Consider the following 5,721-nt stretch of genomic DNA (forward strand, 5'->3'; position numbering starts at 1 on the left):
CACAAGGTCATAGTTTGAGTATCACCACACACTTGGTCTTTCTATTCTCATATGTGAAGTGCATTACAAAGACACATCATGCTCTCTACTCAACATATTATTTTACCCCAACATTTTTCTCTTTCTTGACTTCACATCTTTACCTCATTGTCGCATTAGAAGAAAGAATAACACATCAATCTTAATTGATGCCCCTTGAATTCATGTTGCTATAAGTATTGTATCTCAACAAAGACAAATCACTAGTATCCAAAAATTTTATCTCCTTCTCATGAATTCAAACATATATACACGCACATGTGTGATTGTACATTAATGAATTTCCCTTCCACCGTATGCAAACCACTTTTGAATCTTGTCCAGCATTCCCTTCACTTTCATATTTACATCCTAAAGCATCATCAATCATCTTTTTTTCAAAGAGCCTCTAATGTCTCATCTCTACAATATCTTCAATAGTAACATGGTTTTCTCCCTTCTCTTGCCATATCCCAACTTCCTTACAACTTTACACTTTTCTTTGAGAGGGGGAAGTAATCTATGGATTCTACTTGCAACCACATGCCCTAAAATGTTCATAAAGATTATACCTCTAGTGCAAGAATTAAAAATTTCCAACACTGAAGCATATCCTCGCCTTCTTGAATCTAGTGCTACAACTTTCGCATGATTGTGCACATATGTAACTTTAGCTAGTCCACATCATGGAGTTATTGTTGACATCTAAATACATTCTTGCTCTCCTCCACTCATTTTTCAAAGTAAATATTATATCTGTTTCTCACATTTATTTCCAAAATTCTCTCGATTCTTGATCCATCGTCTACCTCTTACTCCACCACAAAAGTGTCTCATCTTATCTAATTTAATATCTCTCTCCACTATCTATTTCTTTACCCTCTGTTGGCTCAAACCTATATCACTTATGATAAAGTTCTTGTGCTCGAATAACAACCTCCCAAACATTCTTGTGGAAATTATCTCTAATCCAAATTAAAATATCACAAGAAATAAGCATCTTTCCGTTGTCATCATGAGATCCCTTACCTCTTTACTTTACCTCTATTATAATGAAGATTACCGAAGAGTTGCTAATACTAATATATGTCTACTACAATAAAGAATACCAAAGTGTTGCTAATACTCCATTTGGACATAAGCTCTTCAAGACACAAAAGTGAGACTTATGCAAGTATTTCAATCACAACTACAGTTATCACTCCATTGCAATTTCTCCAAGTTCACTTACTCAAAAGAATATTGGTCACAAAGCAAATTATATACTTGAGAAGATGTATTCATTTCTTGAGCTTCGAAGGGGGGAATGTAGTGTATACTATGGTTGTATCATCTCATCAATGTAACCCATTCGCATATTCCATATACAAAATCTATTTGATGGATTCCCTTTTAGGAGGGATGTTGTGATAAGGATCTAAATAGGGACATTAAATACTCATCTATGATGACATAATGGTCAACATATTATGAAATAGTAGTTGAAATATTTCTAGATAGGAGACCTTGAGTTATCATTTGTATCCGCAAGTGGTTCAACTACCATAACTACTTTTGCCTCATCTATACTAAATGTTTTGGTTGTGGCAAAGAAAACTCATGGACTCTAGATTGATTCCCAAACCTTCAATATCCTTCCAAATCTACTAAGCCAAATTCAAAATTTGAAAGCCTTCTTTTCTCTCTCACCATTGGTCCAACTCTCTCTCTCTCTCTCTCTCTCTCTCTCTCTCTCTCTCTCTCTCTCTCTCTCTCTCTCTATGAGTCCCCAAGGCATGTGCCACAAGGGACACAATAATGGTATTAGACATATAAATTGTGGGTAGGTAGCAACCGTAAACAGAGGGGTAATAGTGGTGATAGGCAACATGGGGCAAAGGGCAAGTGGTGCATAGTAACAATAACATGTGCAATAGCATCAACTAGGCATACCAACAGGAATAAGCGCCACAATAGTAGGCACGCATGCAATCAAAACATGTATGGCTAGTTGACAGCAGAGAGAGAGAGAGAGAGAGGGAGGGAGTGGAGAAGCGAGGGAGGGAGGGAAGGAGAAATCAAAGCGCGCACACACACACACACACACACACACAGCACAACATAGCACAAAGCTTCCTTGAAGTGGCCTTGCATTCAAAGAACATTAGTATCTCGTTGTATATACGCATTTATATCAATGTAACAAAACAACAAGTCTTCCATTGTAATCTATCTCTTCCTCTCATACATTCTCTATCACACAATCACAACCAAATACACCCCAACATTGTTGGTCGCACCATTCCAATGGCTCTTAATATCAAGTTTATCAAATAGAGGCCACAACTAATGAGCCCTAGGTATATGCACGCAATCGTGAAGAAGCTTAACAAGTTTCTGAAAGCCAAGTTATCTACAAGATTCAGCACAACAATCGAGTGTCACTAATTGTGATGATGCTAAATAACTAGAAAAGGCCGGGCTATCTACAAGAGTGAGCACACCAATTGGGTGTCATTAATTGTGATGGTACTAGAAAACTCCAAAATTTGAGTGTGCATAAACTAAAAAGTGTATGCCACAAAATAGAGAAGTACCTACTTCCCTCTACAAAGTATATGCTTGAGCATGTGATAGCCAAGGATAGGTACGCCTTCCTTGACACATTCTTATGACACAATCAAGTGCAAGTCCACTAGGAGGGCAAGCACATGATAGTCTTTGCTACTGAGTGGAGAGTCTTCACATGCAAGGTCATGCCCTTCGGCGTATGCCACAAAATAGAGAAGTACCTACTTCCCTCTACAAAGTATATGCTTGAGCATGTGATAGCCAAGGATAGGTACGCCTTCCTTGACACATTCTTATGACACAATCAAGTGCAAGTCCACTAGGAGGGCAAGCACATGATAGTCTTTGCTACTGAGTGGAGAGTCTTCACATGCAAGGTCATGCCCTTCGGCTTGACCAATGCAACTATGACTTTCCGGTGCTTAACAAGGACATGTTCAAAAAGTTTCTCAAAGTATGTCAATGAACTTCATGTCAAATCTAGTTGAAAGGAATACCTAGATAGATTAAGCCAAGTCTTTGAATGATATAAACAATATAGGGTCCCTCTACCTCTTAAAATGCCAAATTTTTGTGGATAAAGATGATTGTATTCTAGGACACCTTGTGTTGAGGAGCAAATTTACTATGTGGTTATCTAAGGTGAATGTTGTTGTATAATGTTTGCCTCTTAAACAACCCTAAGGAATTTCAATGCTTTCTCAAATATATGCCTATATCAAGTTATTTTTGTAAATGATAGTATCATTACAAGACCTATATACAAATTATTTATAATCTTTCGATGGACTAAGGAACACCACTAAGCATGTGACACCTTAAAGAAGACTCTTGTATCATTACTAATTTTATGTGTCCAAATGGGACAAAGTATTCCATATTCATATTCATGTTTCAACAATTCTTATATGTAAGAGTATTTTCGTGTCAACTTGGTGAATACAATGTGAATTTCTCTGTGAGCCTTTTAAAACTTTGTTTTGAGCTTACAAGGCTCTCATTAGTGGAAAGAGTAGTCTTGGATTGGTTTCATAACTGTTGCATTCTTCAACGAACTAAAAAGATAGAGAAACTCAGAAGAATGGCATCAAAACAATGGCTAAGTTGAAATAAAGTTGTCTCCCAATTTGATTGCCCTATTGAGATCATGGTTGACTAAGAAACACACTTCCTTTATGAAGTGGCTAAGCATCTCTTATTCACATTCACATTCATTCATAAAAAGTCCTCCTTATCATCCTCATACAAATAGCCAAGCAAGATCAATCAACAAAATCCTTGTAAATATCCTAACCATAGTAGTTTCAACCTCTTAAAGTGATTGCAATAACAAGCTCATGTTAACCTTCTGGACCTATTACACAACCTAGAAGACTATAACATATCAAACTTCTTTTCAACTAACTTATGGCACTAATGTCACCATGCCTATTGAGTTCTTATTTTTGAGCTACATATGTTAAAATACATGTAGATCATGATGTAAGAATACTAGGAAAGCAATAGAGTGTAGACAAAGTATCTTATCAAGCCAAAATTATTATTAAAAACCCACATCTTGGCCATGCATGCTCTCATCTATAAAACAATTTGTTGAAAGGCCTAACTTGACAAGCATGTGAAGTAGCATGAGAACTTTAAGAAAGGCAACCTTCTGTTGTTTTATCTGACAAGAGAGAGAAAGCTCTAAGGCCTTGGAACCCTTTGTGTATTCTCCATTAGCTTAATGAGTAATGTGGAATTGGAAACTATAGGAGGACAAGGAATTTGCTACTTTAATAGCAACCATAGAAATATTATCCACCAAAGCATGATCCACCAATATCAATATTTATCATAAAGTCTAATTGAGTTGCTAAATGAGAGAAACACTCTGTGCTTTCATAAACAAAGAGTTTGACTTTAATTTATTAACATATGACACATGGACTAAAATCAAATGGTCCAAATTGATGTCTGACAACCACTTTCCACCCATATGTAGGTAGATCATGTTCATTGCTAGGTAAATGTGCAATTGCTTGAGACTACCCCCAGTATATCTATCCCTACCGGTTCGTGTCAATACCACGAGCCTCTTTTAACCATTCCCTTATGAATCAAATTGAAGAGATGGAAGAAAAAGCTTGTATTCAGTTGAAACAGAATCTATAATGAACTCCCCTTCCTTATTAAGCATTGGATCAAACAAGTGCTAAGATGCTTTATAAGAATACAAGGCTTACATTGAGATCCAAGATACTTTAGTGAGTAATAACAAAGGCTGATATTACATCACAAGTTTCTTGCTTGTTATACAAAGTTGTTTTCGTTTCACCAAAATCTAGCTTCACACAAATCATGCTTCATACATGCGTGCTACACAAAGTTGTTTCTGTTTCTCCAAAGTCTAGCTTCATACAAATCATGCTTTTTACATGCATTGCAAAACATAAGACAAACTCACAAAACTCACATACTTGTAGGTGTATCATTGTCCTTTGCTTATAGTGATTGGATTGCCAATACTCCTCCACATCATGTGGTCTCTCTTACAAAAGTGAATATATTTCACCAGGCATGAACCATTCTACCAAAGCATGCAAGGCCTATTTCATCTGCATTTAACTTTTCCAAATATGCACCTTAAAATTGCAACTTGAGAAGAGATGGGAAACACTGAACAGATCGACAATGTCACAGATTTTCTATGAGCATAGTTATCACCTTTATCCCACGTATCCACCAAAAAGTTGGAGAGAATGCTAGTATTTACACTCCATGCAATCGCCATTGAAATTCAACGAAAGGCAAGTGTCCCATTGTACACTCTTACATCAAATGACAACCTTACACAAGCAAATTACAATTCCATAAGAAGAAGCTAAGAAGCCCAAGCCAAGTTAATGAAGGTAACATTATAGGCAATCACAATCCCATGAGAACAAGCTAAGAAACCCAAGCCAAGATTAATCAGGTGACATTTTAGATAGGTGATCTCTCCCTCTCTCTCTCTCTCTCTCTCTCTCTCTCTCTCTCTCTCTACTTTTTCTTTTGTGGGTGGCGCATTCGTAAATCCATGCTGCAATTATCAATCCAATGTCCTTAAGGTTGATGGCATTAGAAGAATGTTCTGCTGTTTTATCAGATGTGGGACAATATAAATGCATCAGC

Source organism: Lygodium microphyllum, chromosome 10 (assembly GCF_053477565.2).
Source record: "Lygodium microphyllum isolate KBCC chromosome 10, Lygodium_microphyllum_v1.1.10, whole genome shotgun sequence".
In the NCBI taxonomy this organism is placed as follows: domain Eukaryota; kingdom Viridiplantae; phylum Streptophyta; class Polypodiopsida; order Schizaeales; family Lygodiaceae; genus Lygodium; species Lygodium microphyllum.